Raw genomic sequence first — 22916 nt, 5'->3', positions numbered from 1 at the left:
TTCTGGGGTTTGCAATTTATTTTCATTGCAGTAGTACATTATTGCAAGATTAAAGCAAGGAAGGAATATCATCAGATTCATGTTTTCAAAAAAATCACTCTGGAGAAGCCAAGAGTGAAATTTGAAAATGCAGATATTATTCCTAAAAATGTGGATGCAATTCCAAAAAAAAAAAAAAAAAAAAAAAAGATTCAGGCAAAGTCACCAAAAATGCTGTATGATGCATATTTTATTTTCAGAAATAAACATCTAAGTATAGACTTATTTTTACAGTTGCTATTTATAATAAACTCCAGAATTTCAGGCTTTTCTTTCCAAAAAAAAAAAAAAAAAATGCCCTCTACCCATTATCTTTTCAGCAAAAAGGAGAGAAGATAAAGGAGAGCATTTCTGTAGTATAAATGTGAGAAATACAGCAACAAAAACTGTCTTAATTTTAATAATTTGTGTTTTACAAAACACTCGAAATTGACAGATTCCAGAAACTCAGGTGCGACATCAGGTTGTATTGGTTATCTTTGGGTAATTAATTTGTGTGCCTTTATAAAGAACTATTTAATTATATTTTTACTTAAAATTGAAAAAGCCTAACAATAGGTAAAAGAACATTTGCTGTGCACCAATGACTCTTCTTCGTTTGAATCTACTGATTTCTAGTATAATCATAATTGATGCATTTTGTTAAAAGGCAAAATGAGGTTCTGCTGGCTTGTCTTTCGAAAATTATGCCTGCATATTAAAGGGAAATAAAGAGGAAACAAATTAGAAAAGAAAAAGAAAACAGGGAAAAGAAGGTGATAAAGAGAAACAATATTAATTAATTTCTGACAAAGACAATCATTTAATTTCTGACAAAGACAATCTGTTTATATGGGCCATGTTTACTTGATGAACTAACAGGAAGCTAAGTTATTTGTTGTCAGGGAAAACGCATTTAGTTACATAATAAAAACTGGTTTTAAGCCTATTACTCTTCTAGTGTTCCCCACTCCACATGCCATTAGCAAACAAGTACGCAGTCCAGCCCTGTTTATTGGCGTTTTCCTGCTCTTGCTGATGTGTTCATCCGTGTCTCTGAAGTGCGTCTTCTCAGAGAGAACCATCCGAGATAAAGTAGTCCTACCCTCCATGTCCAACCCAGCCTAGTGCCTGTTTTATTTTCTTCACTGCACTTACTCATATCTGAATTTATATTTTTCTATTTACTTGCAGATTGCTTACTTTCTGTCCTATGACAATAAGCACAGAGCCTTGGTCTGCCCGGCACACCGCAGCATCGGGGATGGGGCCCAGCAGGTAGTATGTGCTTAATACGTATTTTGTAGAAAGGTGACTGAAGGAAGGAAAGAATAATTAGGTTCATAACCGTGCGCAGATAGGGTAGCAGGCATTTTTAGCCTAAGCCATTTTGTGATCTAAGCCTGGCCACAGTGCTTGTCCTGGAACAGGTCTCAGTAATTGATGATCTTAAGGGAAAAACAGAATGCAAGAACGACTGTTCTCAGGGAAGAGAAATAACAATAGCAAAGATGTAAAGACTCCCGGTTCTGTTTCAATGGTGACCTTAGCCCTAAATACTCCACCACCAGCTCAGCTGGAACAAAAGGGATGACCGACCCTTGTGACTTCAGTCAACTAAAGCTCGGACTCCGTGGACCTTTGTCCCAATTCTATGCTGAATTGTCCTCTACTCAAGCCCCTTCGTGAATATGCATACATCACCCTAACTCCTTCATGAGTATGCATGTATCCGTAGCTTAAAACTTCCCCCGTTGGGGAGGCACTTTTTTGGGAAAGATCCTCAGTGTTCCCTTTACTTGCTACAAGTAATGAATCTTTCTCCTCCAGATCTTTTACTTGGTTGTGTCTTTTGGCTTGGCATCCACCAAGAAAGGAACCCAGTTTTTCATGTAACATAATCACAATGTAAAATTAAAATCGGGCATTTTTTTTAACTGTACATCTAGATTGGAGGTGTGAAAACTATCACCAGTGAGCAAATCAAAATCAGTCTGATTCTGCACAGCTTTGAGAGCCAAGAAAGATTTTTACAATGTAAAGGATTGTAAAATAAACGAGGAAGAATATATGACAGTGTGTGGCACCCAGCATAGACAGTTCCTTATCTGGTCTTTATAGAGTAAGTTTGCCATTGCTGTTCAAGGTAAAGTCCTCACTGATGCCAAGTGTTACCTGAATAATTCTGGCTTAGTTTCTCTTTCAGTTTCCTCCCATGAGCAATTAGGGAGTTGGAATAACAGACCTTTTCATTTCTTTCCATTTTAGACTTTTGATCATTTTTCTGAGAGGTGAATGGAGAAACTGTAGTTAACCAAACCACCCTTCTTTAGTCTCCGGGGGATAGGGAGACAGAAAAGAGAAAGTATGAGAGTGAGCAGACAGGAGAATTTACAAAGAGCAATGCATAAAGCTAGGCTTCTCTCCAGGGAAGCTGAAGCAGTATAATCACTGCCTTGAACTTCAGTTGAGGGTATGTTGCCTCAAACGCCTAACTCACATTAAAATGCAAATCTCTCTTCCTGAATCTTCAACTTACACACCCCAGTTGTCAACATACAAGTAAGATACATATGAGAAAAGTCAGTGATCAGTTAGAACAACACTTTCATGCCGATGAAAAGCACAGACCCCTTGCCAGTCTGTGTGGGGTCAAATCCTGGCTCCACCAATGAGTAGGTGTGTGTCTCTCAGCACACCTAACCTCTCTATTTCCATTTTTCAAAAATCTGTAAATTAGTGATAATCGATCACCTTCCATATAGAATTGTCAGGAGTCTTACATGTGTTAATACTTGTAACACATTTAGACAATAATGCCTGGCACATAGTATGTTCTCACAATATCTTGGTTGCATAAAATAGAATTTCATTGCAGACTTACTTTATTGTTTACCATCTCCCTTAGGCAATAAAAATATGGGGCAAATAATACAGTGCTACAATCAGATTTTCTCATATTTCTGTAACATGCATGCCTAATGAAGGTTGCATCAGAATTAACTTTGTATTAAATTCTACAGTTAGTTTTTTGTGTGAGATGATGTATTTGCTTTCAAGTTATTTTATCATTGTTAGGAAGGAAAGCTCTGCCTTTTCATTCCCATAAATTCCAAACGAAAACTTAATTTCACTTGCAGAACGGTTTTATTTTAGCACATCAGAAAAAAAGAACACAAAAAGATGCTATGGGTTACAACTGCTCTTAATCATTTAAGTCACAGGAAAGCACAATACAGAGCAGATCCATAACATATTTTCAAGGGAGAACATTTCTAATGTGGCAAATAATGATGTCCTCCAAATGCTGCTCCGTCCTCTGTGCTGCTGTTGTTTTCCTTTCTCTGGTTTAAGAAATAATAATGAAATAGTAGACTGGAGAGTTAACCCAGCAATAGAACAGTCTACCTAGACTCACTTCCTGCAAGATCTTTGTCTGTTAAATACCCTTCACGTCTGAAGAGGCCACGTTTCATCTCTACAACCTGAACCCCATTTTTACTTGCAGACTTTTGTATCCAACACTCTCACTAAGATCACAAACAACAAGTTCAAAACCAAATTCTTGATTATCTTCCTAAGTTTTTTTTTTCTCCCAGTTCCCATAATACTCTATAGCAAGTATATTCTTTCAGCTTCTCAAATCAAAGACTTTGGGAGCCGTGAGCCATCATGGAGAAGCAACAGAGCCCCGTGATTGACAGCTAGACAGCAGCGCCAGACTGCCTGCCTGGATTGGAATCCAAGATCTGTCCTGTGCAAGCTCCAGTAAGTTAGAGACTCTCTCAGTATCTTAATTTCCTCACCCGTAAATGAGAAAAAGAGTGACTTATTTCAGGAAATGCTTTTTAATAAAATTAAATTAAATAATACAGTTAAAACACTTAAAACAGTGACAGGTTCATCATAGATGATCAGTAAACTGTTAGCTAGTATTTATATCATCCTAACTCATTTCCTTCCCTCATACCCCATATCATATCCATCAGCAAACCCTGTTGGGATTACCTTCAAGGTAACAGAACCCAACAATTTCTTTTAACCACCCCTGCTATCCTATAGGCAAGCAGTAGCCTTTTACCCAGTCTTCTTCCTTTCACCCTTAATTTGGTTAGTCTTCTCTGCTTAAAACTTTTCAGTAGATTCCAGATTCATTTTGAGCAAAATTGAAAGTCATTAAGCTAATGGGACACTGCAGCACCTATGTTCCAATTGCCTCTCTGACCACATTTTCTAGTACTCACCCCTCTTGCTCACTGGACTTGATATGTGGAGTCCTTCTCATCATTTAAGTCCTTTTGGCACATTGATGCCTCAAGGCCTTTGCACTTGCCCTTCCTTTAGCCTTTCATTACAAGATTCATCTTTTTTTCTACCTCCTTAAGATGCTTTTTCAAACCTCTTCTCTGTGAGGTCTTCCTGACTCTCTTCTAAAAATTACACACCACAAACAAACACACATACACCCACTGTATCCATTTTACTTGTTTGCTTCATCTCCATGACAGATATATAGCATATATCTGATATGCTATATATTTTACTTACTTAATTGGTATTATATGTATCACTCCATTACTATCTGAGCACCATGAAATCAGTGAGTTTTGGGCAGTGTTTCTGTTTTTCTTATTTTTTCCCTCCTTCTCTGCTTATTTTGCCTGCCATAAATGAGACAGTTAATAAATATATGATGAATGAATAAATTATCAAAAGACAACTTATGGATTTATTTAACAGATATCCACTAATCTTTTATTAGGTTTGAAGGGTTTAGAATACAAGACTTACTTTCATACAGCTCAATATGTATTGGTGAGATAGAACAGTAAAAAATGCTAACATATTTCCTTAAATGTTATAGCAGATTTTAGTTGTTGATGCTGTAGTAGTTATGTGCATAGAAATGAACCTAAATATTGCACATTTTGCACATGCATGCATATTTACACCTACTTGTGTATGTAGATCTTTCAGAAATGAGTGTATACTCATATGGTAGCAAATATATATTCGGTTTTAAAGACGCCTCTTCATCCTCCCTTTATTGTTTTGCTTTTTTCTTTTATCCATTTGACACTTTGTTCCAAACAGTCCACTGGGACCAGTTAAGTAAATACCTGTTCCTGTTGTGTGGAGGCATGGGATGATTGAAAATGAAAACCTTTGCTCACTCAGAGGTTACAGGTAGTGGAAGATTAGTCTGTTTCATTTTTATGTATTGTTCTATGTGAATAGATAAATTTATGAGTGATCAGAGATTGCTAGATGAAGATTAAAGTACATTGTTAGAAACTAGTTGTTACCCAGGGGTTTCAGGTACAAAAATCTAAAATGCTCAAAGATTACAGACTTCACATTCACTGGGGTGACATAAGTAGCATCTGTTTCCTTGCTGCAAAATGAGGCTTCAACCTTGTTAAGCAACTTGAGTTCTTGCCATTCTCAGGAGATGTTCGAGCTGTTCATCAAGGAATGTGGAAACATCAGAATAAAAAAGAATAATCATGATAAATAAAAGAGAAAAATAAGCTTCGGCAGGAACTAAAATCTAATGAAAACTGTTACAGACAAAAAATATACCATCAGAAAATTCACATTCCAAAACCAGGAAGATTTTATATAGATGTGGCCATACTCCTCAATGGCACGACAGTGGGCCATCAATCTAGCAGGGAAAAGTACCAAGCTCAGAGACATGATTGTAAAGCACATTCCTTAATTATGTATCGATTAAACATTAAGTCCTTTGTGGAGTGACCTAGGTAGTAATTTTTGATGCATAGAAACTTAGGTTGCTACAGTTACCAGATGTAAGGTTTAAAAACGCAAGGATCTTCTCTGCTTATCAAATTATACACATGGCTTTGTAATATCATTTGTCTAAGCAAACTCGCTATGAAAATCTTTAATCTGAAAATACTTATACCATTATTAAAAGTAATGTTCCCCTCTTTTCTTTGCTTTTTCTCATATATATGAGCATATGTATTTTATATATTTCTATGTATTACATACTTATACATATATGTTTATCACATATATAGTGATATATATGATATGATCATAAATATATATGTATACACACCCACATAAATATAATGAGTATATATATATTCACTTTTATATCAGAGTTATTTCTTGGGTCAAAATTTTCATGGCCCTAATATGAAGACAGTGCCCTGTTAGAAATCAGGTAAATACACACGGGAAGAGAAAAGCACGGTAGAATTTCAGCTTCTATTTCCACCTCCATCGAGGGGACAAGAATTGATATTAACTAGGTACCTACTATGTATCAAGCCTGTGGCTACTATTTGCAGCTTCTATCATTCAGTGTCCAGTCAAGAAAGCAAAAACAAACAAAAACATATGCATCAGTCATTTTAAGCGACTGGTTAATTAAGAAAATGATTAAATTAGTATTGGCACACTCGTCAACCAAATTCTGAGTTAATACTATTAGGACAACTCTAAGAAGCCAATATCACCTTTCTAGACTGGGAGAAGATAAGAGGTTAGGTGTGGTAGAACCTACAGGCCAGGAGGAGGGGTCCTATGGATCTGTGACTCACACCTCTGAAGGCATGTGTATTGTCTAACTGCTGCTGAGAATGCCCAGAAATCTAGAAGTTAGAATAACTGAAAAGGTGAAGAGATATTGCAGAGGGGATGCTGGTAGGTCTAACATGCAAACAAGAGGGGCAAGTCTCTTCCCTCTTCCAATCTTTCAGTTCCCTCTTTTTTCCCCCAACTTGTAAAACATCACTAGGATCCAGGTGATAAATGAGACCTCTGGTTTGCATGGTCCCAGCCCCAGCAGCATAATACAGAACATAGAAGGCTGAATTTGGAATATGAGGCAATAGCTTAACAAGTGGCACATTGATTAAGTGTGCGATTTTAGCTTGCAGGTGTTTGAAGACTCAATTATGTTATTTGTCCAATAATGGCTCCCAGCAGCGTTCTATCAATACTTCTGCCTTTACCACTGCATAGCTAACTTCCTTAACACTGTATCCTAACACTGTTTATACATTTTAGATACTTATTGAAGCAGATACCTTTAGGTCTTATAGCGCTACCCTTTGTGTTTCATATTTTCAAGTTTACATTTTACTCAAAGCTTTTCTCTCTCAGACCCATTCTCCCACCAGTACAAGCTGATAGAGGAGCCTGGAGTCTAAGGGGAGCCAAAAGTCTGCTCTCTTACCTGCCACCTAATCTTCTTATGCTTTCCATTCCAGTTGTGAAGGTGAAGCTATTAAGGGAAAACATGCGTCATCTCCTTTTGTGGCTCTCTAGTAAATTTGAAGTCTGCTCCTTGATGACTCATAATTAATTTTCTAGTTCATTTTCTATTTATTCAGTTTGGATTGATAGTGGCATAAGACTCTGCTGATACAGGCTGAATCCCAAGTGAGTTTGACCAGGTAATTCCAGTCCACTGACAGTTCATATAAATTTCTGGCTGTCTCACCAGAAGTGCCATGTCAAATCAAGCAAGTGCCTCTTTACCCTATGCTGTGTTTGTCCCGCACAGACCTATAGATGTTCCCCTTTTTGGCCTGCGTCCTTGAACCCTGCGGACAGGAGACGAATCAAGTATCTGTGACTCTTTGGAGTTGGGTTTTGGTGGTGGGTGACCTTGTCCTCACTTCTCCCCACTGCTTCACCCGTCAAGTCTTCCCACGGTCTGGTCCATCTCTTGCAGTCCTGAGAAGACCAGCATAGGCAGTGAACAAGCAGACGTTAAACCCGAAAATAAGCATTAGAGTCTATACTGATCTCATGAGATTTTTTTTTTTTTTGATGTTTCTCTCCCTTGTGGAAGAAAAGGCAAAGGGATAACTTCTTTTCATGAACTGAGTCTAACCCAAATCCTGTCCCTGGCCTCCTTCCATTTTTACATGTAGATTTGTCCAGGTAGTGACAAAGGCTATTTCTGTTGAAATTGTACCTTTAAGATTATCTTTGGGATTTTAGCTGGCTCTAATAGCTGGCAGTTCCCTAAGCTTACAACACTGGACCCTTCACATATTTTGTTCTTGGTTGTGGGTCTCACATCCAATTCCAGGAACCCCAATCAACACAACTCTATATACATGAATTCATTTAGTCATCACATCAGTGCATGCATGAAGTACTATTACTATTTCACTCTGAAAATGAGAAAATTGATAGTCCTTCAACTAGTAACTGATAGTCCTAGATTTAAAACAGATTCTACTGTAATCACACCTAACCTAAGCTCTTTTCACATTAGGTTGGTTTATCTGGGAACACTGGCTCGGTCTTCAGAATATCCAAAGGGCCCAAATTTGAGCAGGTGGGAAAGGGGTCTAAATGAGATTATTTCTACAGTGTCAAATTGACTCCAGTGATTAAGAGAAATGGTAAGGAGAAGGATCTGTCAATAGCATCTGAATAAAATGAGCAAATTCTAGCATGGATTTCAACTCTGGTGGGGTTTTATTTCTGGTTGATTTTTTTTTTTTTAAGATTTGTGTATTTGAACTGGGTAATTAATCTTGGTGCTCAAGTTCTTCACTTGCAAATAGCAAAAATAATTGTTTCTGCTTCTTAGGATTATTGTGAGGAATGTATCAGTTATATGTAAAGTGATTCTTAGAACACTAATGGGCATAAACTAAACTAAGCACTCTAATAGTGTTGTTGTTGTTATCATCATCATCATCATCATCATCATCATCATCATCATCGCCCCATTTATGTGCAGAGGAAATACACTATCTGGGCATACAGATGGAAGCTGGAAAATTCAAATACTTTGATATGATCTCCAAAATATTCCAGATTCTGTGAGCCGGGAAAAGAGTGCCGTCTCTCTACGTGGATTAAATGGCAGAACCATAGAAGCTTGTTCTATCTTTACCACTCTCAATCTTTTTGGGATCTTGTCCATTGCCTTTTGTTCTGTTTAAGACTTTGGGTCAGTTTAGGGGACACTGCTTTTGCCCACTTTTGTTACCGTGTTTAGTATAAATGCAGGTTGCTGTGCTCTTGCTTCACAGCTACTGTCTCCACAATTTTAGCCGTCGCTTTCAAAGAAATTTTTGCAAGACTGCCAGTTGGAATAAGTAATTAACACTTCAGCTCAGCTCTGAAAGGAGAAAACAACTGTGGCATACACACTCCTGCCAAAGTCGGTTCTCTCACCCAGAAAATGCCTGAAATACTCATCAGGGTACTTTCAATTTCACTAAAAGAGAAAAAGGAAAAAGGGCAAAATGATCAAAATGGAAGCTCACCAGCTTATCCCTGTCAACTGTTGGACAAAACTAAGGTGGAAGAAAATGAGTGAACCGAACTTATCAACATGGTGAGATCTCACTGAAAGAGAACCAAGTGAAAAGTACCAGGTTGCAGGAGGGTATGAGCAATACCATCAAATTCAGCTCAAGGACTGAAAACACCCCAAACCATAGCGTGTGTTGTTTTGTGATAAGTACGTAACAAAATTTGAAAAAAAAAAAAAAAAACCGTTGAACTCAATGTGTACCAAATTCCGGGTAGTAAGTGCCTTTTGTACAGTAGGAGCAGAGGAGGAGGGTCAAGGTGGCCTGGGAGAGACGCACAGGGGACTTGGACTTAAACTTTACTTCTTCATCTGAGTAGTGAGTTTATAGTTGTCGCATTATTTCTATAATATGGATAGATGTGACTATTTCAAACTAAATACAAGTCAAGGTCACTTTCATTCAATAAACTTAATAAAAAATAACTCTGAAGGAGGGGATGTTTCAGTGAGTCAGCCTACGCCTGAACAAACTTTAGTGTTATTCTAAAGAACACAGGGGACTTTTCTGTTAACACACATCCTTTCTGTGTGAATAAGGAGTTAAGTTTCTGCCACACGTCTGTTTTCACTGTCATCCCTGTCTTCCCTCGAACCTGCACAGAGCAGCGAGTTCTCACCTGTGAATCCGTTTTGAGGTGGAAAGTAGCTGGGGCAGCAGTGTTCTGAATCTGCGGTTGAGAGGAAGATAGGCTGCTTCTCTTGTCTTTCGAATTGGATGCTGCGGTTCTAAAATATTACTCCTCTGTTAGTCAGGGTTCTCCAGGGAAACAGAACCCACTGGATCGACATATCTGTGTATCTTTATAGCTTTGTTATGTCTGTCTGTGTCTGTCTTCTATCTATCTAGCTAGCTGTCGAGAGAGAGGGAGAGAGGAGAGAGATTTATTATTAAGAAATTTGAAGGCTGAGAAGCCCCAAGATCTATAGTTTGCCATCTGGAGACCCAGGAGGAAGGCCTGAGAACAAGGAACGCTGATAGTGTAAGTTCTAGTCCAAAAGCCTGAGTTTTCAGTTCAAGTCCAAAGACTTGATTTTTAAACTGAAAGATGTGATTTTTTTTAGTTCAAGTCCAAAGGCAGGAAATGACCAACATTTCAGCTGAGCTTGACTTCCATCTCTCAGGGGGATCAGCCTGTGGCCTTCAGCTGATTGGCTGAAGGTTAGCCATATCAGGCAGGGCAGTCTGCTTTGCTCAGTCTACTGACTCGAATGTCAGCCTCATCTGGAAACACTCTCACAGACACAAGCAGGTCCTGGCCACATGTCTGGGCACCCCATGGCTCGGTCCAGTTGACACACAGAATTAACCGTCACAACTACTGAGAAATTTTCTAGTCTTCCTGTTACTTCTCCCTTAAAAATCGGTATTTGTAGAGAAAGGGGTAAGTCAAACCCAACGCCAATCTCTTTTTCACTGGCACTTCACATACGTCTTCAAAAATCCTCTGAAATATCTCCTTCATCCTACGTAATTGAAATCTTATCGTTGCTAATGTCATCCTCTCAAAGTTCTTAGCTTCTAGATATAATGTTTTCAGCAAGTAGGTAATTATTGTTGTGTGCATTGCTATAGGGTTGTATATCTATAGAAGAGAAAAAAAAAATGAACAGGCTAGAAGGAAATACGTATCATGATGAACCCAGTCAAAGATTAACATCACACTTCACTTCAAAGCTAGTAACGGCAATCCCATGGAAAATCAATTGCACAGACAAAATAGCATAATAACTAATGTTAAATATATTTATTTACTTCCTTGTCTTCTACTATGAAGCATTCATCAGAATATTAGAGTTTCTTTTAATGAATTGTTTTTTAGAATATTAAGTTCCCCTAACCTTAGGAATGTTTTAAACTTGAAATCCAGATTGCCCTTTGAAAAATGAAGTTTGATTATACAACAGTCAATATTTTAACAACATTTCAAAAGCATGTTGATATATGGCTTATTCTGACAATTTTTTTTAATATTTAATGCCAAGGTGAGAGAATATTTTAGAGCTAGACTATCAGTTTACTTCTTTTCTTGGTTTACATTTGAATGGTTATATCAAACAGTAATACTAAGTATATATGTGTATAATGACTGTTAGGCACTTAACATACACAGAGTTGCCATGTTATAATCTTTTATAGTAAAAATGCATTGCTTGGCAATAATAGTAATCATCTCTTTCTACAGAAAAATAAACCATCCTCAAGATACAAGAAGCCTTTTTTGTGTTTTTTGTTGTTTACCCCAAAATTGATTGAAGAGAGCATTTGAGATACATCTCTCCTATACCAAATAAACTATGAAATATTCAGTTAAATTTATTTTTTAGGTATAGTTTCTATGCAACATAATATACAAATAATTAATGTACAGTTAGATCAGTTTTGGCAAATGTGTACAATTTTGTAACTCACACCTGTATCAAAATATAGGTAATTTTATTACCTTGGACTTTTGGAAATTGTTTTGCATCGTAAGTAATTTCATTGTTGTAGGAGTTCTTTTCATATTCACAAGGTAAGCTGTTTGTCAGGTATGACAATTGCCTACTTAAGTCACAAATATATTCTGTTTTCCTATAAAAGATTTATAGTTTTGACTTTTAACTTTAATGTTTATGTCTTGGGTATTAAGTCTTGAATTCAAGATGATCCATTTTGAATTAATTTTTGTATTTTGTGTGAGTTGAAGGTCAAGGTTTGTTTTGTTTTCTTTAGCATATTGCTATTCAGTGATTCCAACACAATTTGTTGAAGAGAAGTCTCTTCCCTCATCGGATTGTTTTACACCCTTGAAAGAAATTGTTTGATCATAGTATAAGTATGTGGGGGCCTATTTTTGGACTGTCTACTGTGATTGAGCTGTTTGTCTGTCTTTTTAGAAAAACAACTCTGTCTTGTTTACTATAGCTTAATAGTAAAACTTGAAATCAGAAAAGAGAGTCTTCCTATTTTGTTTTTCTTTGTCAAATTCTTTTGGTTATTCTAGAACTTTTTCATTTCCAGTTCAGTTTTAGAATCAGTTAGTCTTTATTCACACACACAAAAAAGGCTGCTTAATTTTGGAACTGCATTGAATCTGTACATCATCTTGGAAATATTTAATATGTTAAAAATTTTGAGTCTTTTTATCAATGAATGTTGTATATCTCTCATTTATTTAGGACATTAAAAATTTGTCTCACCTATATTTTATAGCTTTTAATGTAAGGTTCTTGATACAAATTATGAAACAAAATCCCAAGTATCTTATGTCTTTGGATACTATTTTAAGTTATATTGTTTAAATTTAATTTTTCAGATTTTCATTGCTTACATATAGTTATGTAATTGAGTTTGTGTTCTGCAACATTATTAAATATTTATTAAATCTAGTAAGTCCCTTTAGCAATTTTAGAATTTTCTGCCTATTTAATTGTGTCATATGTGAAGAATGAAAATTTTGTATATTTTTAAAAATCATCTTTTGTTTCTTTGTGCCTAATAAATTTGAAAATGTGGATGATTCAAATATGACCCTTTTCTCTTTACAGTGGCTCTCCCTGGACAACCTTATCCATCTTTATGGTTTCAACTTCAATTTATAGCTCTAGTTCGAATACCTGTTTAGAGCTTTATATACATTTTTTTTTTACTAGTTATCCCTAATAACCATCTGTACATTTTATAGCCATCTCTAATTCATCATCCCAAATGAATTTCCTTTCATCTCCCCAAGAACTAAATGTGTTTATTTCTGTGTATTTAGGTTAAAGTCATGACCAATAACTCCATAATGAATTCTTGAAATCAGTTTTAATTTCATAGTTTTCTAACACCCTTACCTCTTCCAAAGGCATACTTTCACTCAGACACAAACTATTTAGCAAACACTTTTTAACTTACCTTTTGATAATCTGTTCCCTTCCTGCTGTCCTCAGTGCTACTCAAGTAACGCATACACTTATTTTCATTTGCTTGGACTATTAACTACCAGTGAATTTGTCTCCTCATCTGCCTTCCACATTAGAAAGGTCATGAAAGATGACTTTAAAATACAAATCTAAACATATCACTTTTAGGAAGCAAACTGAAAAGTTATTACTGATTTTAATGTCGCATAGGATAGTACATTGGATATCTTCTTTTTGTCCCTCCAGATCACTCCCTGCCTTCTTCCACTGGAAGCAAACCATTATGGTCAGGAGACCCCGTTATCCTTTGATTTCCTGTTGGATTTCGCTAACGGGTAAGTGAGTAGCACCGTTAAGAGGTAAGTGGAAGGATGGAGGGTGAGCTTATTCCCTTGGCCTGACCGTGTAGGTTCCTTCATGCTTGTAGGTTCCCTTCATGCGTACCCGTCTGTATGGCTGTATTTTCACCTCGTCTTCAACTTTAAATAGTCTCTTTATTGAATGCTTTCCAAATTATCCAATTTGAGTGAATCATTTGTTCCCTGTAATGATTATGACTCATGTATAAAGATAAAGAAAGAACTTGAAGATGATTTTTAAAAACATATATTGAAATACTAGTTGGTCCTCATATAAAGACATGGAAAAGCAATACAGTTTTAGGCATTGTTCAGGATTTGTGGTGCGTCGCTACCAAACATCTGTGATATCCCCAAATTCATCTCATCTCACTTCTACCTCAGACGCCAATCATATCAGGCTAAATGTAGCCGTATTTTTGCACATACGATATTTTACCCATAAGGCTTCCTCTGTCTTACCCCTTTTTCTGGGAGTCTGCATGAAGTCCTTAAATGACACCATGGCCCACTGACACTGGCCATGTTTATGTTTCTCTTTAATCCATAGAAAATTGAACACAACTCTTCTTCCCCTGTTTTTTGTTTGTTTGTTTGTTTTCTTTTCTTTTTTCCTATAACTTAGCCATTCAAGTCAACTTTGCAAGCTGGATGAGACTTTCCATTTGGGGAAAAGATAGCAAACTTTATTTTGACCTTTGTATAACTGATACATGACATAAATCTTGACATATAACAGGCATTAAATGAAAGTTGGTTGAGTATTCACATAGATAAGTAAATATAAACATGGATGCATGTAATATGGTTTAGGAACATTTTGTTAAGTATTAAGTTGGCTATTGACATTGAGCAACCTGACAAGTAACTTGAGACATTCTACCTGCTTAGTTTAGCACCAGCAGCCGTAATGAAACAGATACATAAAACTGGAAAAGTGCGAAACTTCTGAATTTGACAATAAAATAGGAAAGAACTTTAAAGAACATTTAAGGGCAGTACATCATAGTGTTGATGAATCACAAGATAGTGCATTTGCATCAAAGTTAGAAGTACATCAATAGCCAAGAATGATGCAGGGATTTAAAACGGTGCAAGTCGCAAGGATAAAAAGTAAAATCAGATTCCTGACTGATTATGTTCATTGAAGCTCTCATGTGACTCCAGTCCCTGGGACAGACGCCAACTTAGTTCATTTCATTTAGTATCCTTAAATTACTTCTAAAGTTTAGCCAAACACTCTTGTGCTTGAATTGTTAGCTAACACTTTAAGCAGTAGCTTACATGTCTCATGAGTTCCATCACTGCCTATTTTTCCAATGAAGATAACAGAATAATGTAGAGTAATTAAAGAAAAATAATTGTGTATGTGAGATTATGTACTGAGATTATAATATTCAGGGAGGAAGTTTTGTATTTATAGTATAAAATTCTGTTATTTAAATCCTATGTGCATTCTTTGTTCTGGATTCATTGTTGTTGCTGTTGAAAACCTCTGTGTTTCAGGTGAAATAAATTCAGTTATCAAAACTACATTTGAATAAACACCCTGCTTTTTATCACTGATCTATATAACTTTAAATGATTGGAAGAAATAAATAAATGTTAACCAAATTTGCAAAATAATATATAAACTCCTTGAAAGATAGAGATGAAAATCCTTCACAGGCTATTTTGGATAACATAGGTATCAATCACATTATGAGCAGAGACACATAGATTCATGACTTCCAGAGTTGAAAATGATTGTAGATGGCATCTACTTTATGATACAAATTATTCTTTACTAACATCTAAAAAGAACAGGCACCTGGAGTTAATTTAGACACTTCTAGTGACAAAGAAATTATTGCCCCATTTTAACAAAGCCAATTTTTAGAAGTTCTTTCTTATTATTACAGCAACATTTGTCTTCTCTTAAATTATACCCATTTTTCAATTGATTTTACAACCAATCTAATTCTTCAGACACATAATATACCCTCAGATATTTAAAGACAGTTGCCTCCTCCTAAGTTTTCCAGTGAAAAGGCCTGAGTTCACACAGACACATGTTGTTCTGAGATGTTTCACCATTCTGATCACCATTCTTAAGATTCACTTAGTTTGTCAATGGTCCTATAGAAATACATAGCACAGAACTGATTGTATCTGCTCATTGTTTCATGACTTGTCTACTGTAAAGGATATGAAATAAAATTAATTAACCAGGTCAACGTATTTAGTCTGGTTTTGGCCTCAATGTAATTAATCAATAGTGTATCCATTAGGGTCCAATTGGGAGAGAGAAACCACACAGTTATTTGAACAGGGAGTTTAATATAAGGAATGACTAACTATAACAAGTAATCGGAGTAAAGAGGCATTAGATAGTAAGAGGTAGAGATAAGTAAAGAGAATTCTAAAGAGTATGGAAACAGAGATCTAAGATGCAGCGAGTATCTGGGACTGGGCTGGAGCCCTCAAGGAAAAGTGAGTGCCCCCCCCCCACCCCTTTCCCTTAGATGTGCACTGACAGAGCTTGCTGGAAATCCGACGTGTAAGCCAGAGAAAGCCATTTGTGGAAGATGTCTCACTGCTAGTATTGTACTATAAAACACTCAAGGGAGGTGCCAGGGGAATCTGTTGATCTCTGAGTGCTGCAGACCATCCTGCGCTGCAGAACCTGGATGCTAGAGTAGCCACCACTGGCACTCAGGAGCCTTGAACTACAGGAACCCATGCACACAGAAGGAAGCAGGCTCTGGAGAAACTGCTTGTTCTGCAGGAACCAAGCACTGAAGAAGCCATGCATGTTGCAAGTGTTGACCTTTGAACAAGACACTCACTCTGCAGGAGCCTGGTGCTGGAGAAGCCATGTGTGTTTCAGGAGTCTACTGTTGAAGAACTCCTGTGTACTTCCAGAGCCTGGAGCTTGAAAAGCCAAATGCAATGCAAGAAAAGTAAAATGGCTGGAAAAGGCAAATGCAGTGCAGGTGCAGGATACTGGAGAAGTGTGTTTGCTCAAGGAGCCTGCTGAGCTCACTGGAACCAGGAAAGAAGATCCTTCCACATGGCTCCAGCATCCTCTTCTGAAAAAGCTTAAAGTCATGCCTGATGGCAAAGGGACAATATTTAAAGGGCTTGGCCCAGTTTTTGCAGAATAAGCCATTAAACTTGGGTTTTGAGCTGAGAGGTGATAAATTAATAATGTGAAATGTGAAATAAAATGGAGTCACTATGTCAAGGGGTTTTAACAAGGAGCCAGTAGGCCATTAAGAAGGTGGACCTTACGCACTTCCTCGTCGGGTGGAACCAAGAACTTCTGAACTGGGCCAGACCACGAATATTCCAAGAACCTGCATGGTAATGAAGTTCTGCCTCCCTCTTGTGATTGCCATAGCACTCAAGCCTGTTTAGCCAAGACTAGCTTTTGTCTCCAACTCCCATTAAAATTCTTTGCAATGCAAACTTCTCTTCTTTGCCTCTAAAGGCCACTGATTTTACTCCCTACTGTTTGGGTTGCTACCAGAACCTGTGTTCTCCAACTTACAGTTCTTTGATTCCAAAGAATTTTTGCTTGATTATTGCCATCTAGGTTTATTTAGGAAAATAATTGTCACTTATAGGCATATACTTTTGTGATCCATTCAGTTGTTTAATAGTCAACATTCTACCTCAGGTTAGTTTTTTTTATACCCCTAACATTACTTTGAACAAACTAAAATGATCATTTAATCCTTGTGGTTAGCCAAAAATATATACAAAAATCCTAACTGTATATAAATTTAAGAAAAATATGAGAATCAGAATTGACAAAAATAGCTAAGAAGTCATGTTGAATGTTAGATATATTCGCACATACAGGTGTACATGTAGAATATTATACACAAGTAAATCATGCTAAAGTTATAAGTTATTTTATTGGATAATTTAAAGCATCAGTCAATATTTGAAATCACACTGATTTTCACAACTATAACTAGTATATTGATTGCAAAAATAAAATTTTATTCATCACTGTATTCCTAAAACCTAAGTCATAACTTACTATAAAATTAATAACAATCTAACAATGAATGCGTGCCTGAATAGATATGTGAATATGAAAGAATTAATGAGAGAGTCTTTTATTTTGGGGTAAAATCCATCAATACAGAGAAAGATTTTTTTTCTGTCTTTGTATCTGTGTCTCTCAGTCTCTACCTTCTGATTATTTGTTTTTCTCTCTCATACTTTGTGTGTCTCTGTGAATGTATGTCTGTAATATATGTATATATATATATGTGCATACATACACACATATGCATATATAACCAGAGAAAAAAATATAAAGAAAACTAAATACCTAGTTTTATTTTTACTTATATTAAATATAGCAAGGGTATCAACTGCAAAATATAATTATATTGTTTTATATTTGTGTATTATGTTTAAAATACATCTATATTTTAAATGTCAGTCTAAGAAAAAAACTGTTTTCTTCTTTCTTGGGAGTTCAGATTGCCTATTTAAAACATCATTCTCCAGGGGCAAGGGAATACATTTATATATGTGTATCAAAATGATCTTAAGTGTTTTTTTTTTTTTTTCATTTTCAAATTGAGTACCCTCTCCACCCTTGGAGATTTCGATATAACTTCCTATGCTGTCTCACCTTTGAAAATGACTATTATAATGAGTACCTGTCTTTGTCTGTCCAGGCTGCTGTCCCAAGTACCATAGACTGAGTGGCTTGTAAACAACAGAAGTTTATTTCTCCCGGTTGTGGAGGCTGAGAAGTCCAAAATTAAGGTGCTGGCAGATTGGTTGTCTGGACAGGGCAGTCTTCCTGGCTCATAGACAGCCCTCTTCTTTCTGTGTCCTTGCATGGCAGAAGAGGAAAAAGCTAGTCTCTTTAGTTCTTTAGAAAGTCACTAATCCCATTCATGAGGGCTCCAGCTTCATGACCTGATCACCTCCCAAAGGACCAGCCTCCAAACGCCATCACTTTGGGGATTAGGTTTCAACATATGAATCTGGGGGGCAGGGGGACACAAGCATTCAGTCCATAGCAGCAACTGTAACTAAATTACTGACTGTAGTGTGTCTTATCCTTCATTTGTGCTCCCCACAGACAAACACACTCATATGTACACACACACTTAAATGCACAAACATATCCACCCCTTTAAAAAGGGGGAAAAAATGAAGCACTTGTCTTTAGTCTTTTAATTATTATCAACACTGTGTTGATGAATTTTCATTCTGTACTATCTACTTTCACCTAATTCAAAACAGAAACACAAATGTTAATTTTATACTATTACACATGAGGAAAGCATGTCTACTAGCCACTGTGGTCAGTATGCTTCTCAGATAACAAGACTTAAATTTATGCAGAAGTTATCTAGAATAAAGCTGGTTATCCTGAATAATACAGCATTATCCAGAATAACACCATGTTTTCTGGAATGATATACTAATATCCAAGATATATGTGTGTGTATTTTATTATATTGCATACTTTTTGTCTTTTTGTCACTACCCTGAAGTGACTGTAATAGAAAGACTTTATATTACTATGCAAGACATTGAAAAATGTCATTCCAGGAATGAATACAAACTAATAAACCTGGTTTCCCACGTAATCATATTTCTAATGTCTCAAAATGTGTCAGCTTCTACCTCAGTTTGAGTTCCAATTTTAGGTTTAATGACCCTACCTCAAATTAATTGTAGCATTTGCCTTACTCTATTCCTATAAAAACATGACCAAATCATAATTATTCGAGGGGAATATTGGGTCCCTCTTTCAGTCTGTTTTACCTGAACTGCATGTTCTCCTTTTGAATGGAACCAGGATAAATCGAAGTTTGGTCTGAGATGTTGTAGGAGGGCCAGGATCTATTTAGACTTGACAGTGTTTGCATCCTGAATCTGACTGCTTGCCTCACTTAAAGAACAATATACAAACGTATACGTAATTAAATATTCAAGTGTAATCTGTTGAAGATTTGAGGTTATCAGATGATAAAAAGTAAAGAATTATACAAGGTAATAGTGTAAAACATACTGTTTTTCTTTTAAAAATAGGGATCAGCGTTTATGCTTGCTAGATATTTATCCTGAAGTTGATAAACTTTGGTATTTCCAGTTACTCACGTGTCGGAGTCATTCTTCTGAGAACTATGTCTAGCTCGTGTTCATGTGAACATGCAGAAGTGTTCTAGAAGTGACTCCATCGTTGCTGTTCCCAACAGTAGTACATGCCATTACAGAAGTTTGAAAACTACAGGAGATGTAAAAAAAAGAAGTTAACCTTTTCATGATCCTACTATAATAAAACATACACTAGTATTCATTTTTTAGGTATGATATATGCATATTGAAAACAGTAATTTTCAAAATGGCAATGTAAAATGTTTTTTCCTTATTATTATCATGCTTCATCTATGTCAATAATTTATCTTCAAAATATATTTGCCTGATAATCATTTATGTAATTCTTATGTCATTTCTTTAAATGTCTCCCTACATTTCATGAATTACATTAGTTCTACTTTTCTGTTATTGCACATAATTCTGAGAAGAACATCATCGGTCATTGCAATTTGGATATAATCCTGATTATTCCCTTACAGTAAAATCAGAGAGTTTGAATGAACTGGAGAAAAAGAATGAATATTTTGTCAGTGTTTTTTTAAATGCCAGTTGGCTTTCCAGAAAGATTGTAACAATATGCATTTTTATGTATAATATTTGAGAAAAAGTCCTGCACCCTCAATACATTATATAATTTGGACCGTTACTTTGACTTCTTCTGTATATAGTCAAAATGAAATCTGCTCTCCCTATGTGTATTCATTTAAATTCATTATTGTAATTCATTTTAGTTCATTTAAATTATTTTGAATGCACAACAAAAAAATAGAACATTAGTTTACACAGGACGATTTTTATAATGTCTTGGTTTGACAGCCTAAACTAGTATCTGCAGCTCACTTTGAATATTCTGGCAATGTACCTAAAAGAAATAAGAATTGTTAATACTAAATTACTTAGCAATGATGACCCTGGGAGCTATAACATAGCATACAAAATGCCTCATAGTATTTATAAAGACATTCACCATCATCCCATGTTCACTTTGTGACCTTTCTCTATGGGCAACTCTTAAAGTAAATCTGTTCGGGGCTGACATCACTGCCTTGTATCGATGAGGCAAAGTCATAATGACTTCCAGCAAACACAGAAAACTCTTTGGCTTTGGTTCATGTTACGCTCGTCTCTAACCTCTTACAGGTGATTGAACTCCTGCTCTACTGCATATCACAACTCTCCTGCTGAACACAGCATCTGACAGATATCCCAGTGGGACAATGTATACATAACTCTAGCAAAATTAAATTTTTATGTGCTGATACACATTTGGTAGCATGAGTATGATGAATATGCTCTACTCCCTGGGCAAAGAAACACTGCAATACACAATGCATGAGAAAAAGCAGCTGGTTCAGATAAAAGAACTTTGCAAGGAAACTTCCCAGGGAGAGGAAGATCTCCCCTACTGGCCTCATCAAACAGCATTTAAAGGTTTATATCTCTCAACGTCCGTTGGGAATGACAACTGAAAGGAAGCTGTTTTACAGGAAGAGCATATATGACTGTATTTTCACACATTCATGGGGTGGCTACGGCAGAGACAAAATACTCCAACTTAAATGTTCACCTTTCCTCCCTTCCTCTTCCTTTACTCTGTGTTGAGAAGAGCAGAACAAAGATGCAGGGGTGCAGCCAAAATCTAAATCTGCAGACAGAGAGGGACATTGAAGTTTGTCTAAAGCAAAGACATTTGCAGATTGGATGCACATGTCATGACTGGTGATTAATCATTGTTGAAGAAAACAGTTATCAGTACTAGCCTCTGCTTTTTAATCCAATAGTGTCAGGAGATCTAATACAGACATCGAGGCTATGGAAAAGAGACATATCAACCCTTCATTCAAGAAACTCATTAAAAAATTTAAAGAGGAGAAAAAGTAATACCTACAGTTAAAATCTAGTTTAGTTACTATTTGGGAAAAAAAAGTATATCTACTTGGAAACACAGTGGGCTCAGATTTCACTGAGTTGTCCTGGGAATAATTCCCAGAAGAAGTAACAATTTAAATTTTGAGGACGAGAATTACAGATCGAAGACACTTGAGTGAACTGGATATTTCTTAATGGAATTTCTTAGCCATGTGCAAAGTCTGAGGAGTGAAGATGTATTTATGGAATTGCAATTTTAAGTTTAGAATATAGAATACTTACGCAGGAGTGATATGAGTCTGGGGGTATGATTTCGGAATTTGGTGATGGGGCATTTTATAATAAATAATATATGTAGCATATATGAACTGAGGTAAATCAGGAAGATATTCTATGGGAGTAGAAGTTTATAACCCCCAAATACTTGAATTCTTCGATTTTGAAAAAAAAATTAAGTTGAATTCATAGGCTACAAGTCACAGTGGGAAATTTTGAGAGAAAAAGACTGCTGATTTCAATTATTTTGAGACTCAGAATATTGGTTTAGTTATATTCTGCTGTAAATTGATTCCTTATTTTAGTTGTATCTATTTATGTCCTTATTTATTTAATTCATTTATTTATGTAACATAACTTCCTAGTGTTTGAAGAATATTTGCAAATCAGATACCACAAGGTAAAAAAATGAATGAGAGAAAAGATGGGGTGGTAACCAGATGGAGTGAAGGTTTTTATTTAAGATGTATGTGTCCATTGTTCCATAGTTTATTCACTGTTAGTACACAATTTCTTATTGTTCTCTCCAGGAACTAGTAGCATCAGTGTGTCTCTGTCAAAGTTCTAGGCTCATCTATAACTAAAGATGTTCTACGCAGAATATCAACACTCTTTTTAATACTCGTTAAATTAAACCAGGGGGCTGTTGAGCTGAGGTGCCTGTCAACCTACATAAGTAACCTGTCTAATGCCCCGTCAACCTACATAATGAACCAAAATCTAAGCTTGTAAATGCCTTCAGTTTACAAAATCAAAACTCTCAGGACAGGCAATCACAAGCAGTCAACTAGAATTTAAGCTATAGCAATCCAGCAATTTCCTTTCTTTGCTTTCTCACTTACTCTAAGTCTTTCTTTTGATTCCTTTGGGCGGAATGCTCCTAACTACTTCTAGTTTGGTGCTACCCAATTTCTATTGATTTTTGCTCAAGTAAACATAAAAGTATGACTATGCCTTGTTTTATATTTAAATACTGAGACAGAGCTGTCCAATTTTAAGTTGACCATATGTCCAGTTTATAACACTTACATATCACCCTTATCAACTTTTTTCATATGGAA

Source organism: Camelus bactrianus, chromosome 14 (genome assembly GCF_048773025.1).
Source record: "Camelus bactrianus isolate YW-2024 breed Bactrian camel chromosome 14, ASM4877302v1, whole genome shotgun sequence".
NCBI lineage: Eukaryota > Metazoa > Chordata > Mammalia > Artiodactyla > Camelidae > Camelus > Camelus bactrianus.
Note: the sequence above shows the minus strand (reverse complement) of the source record.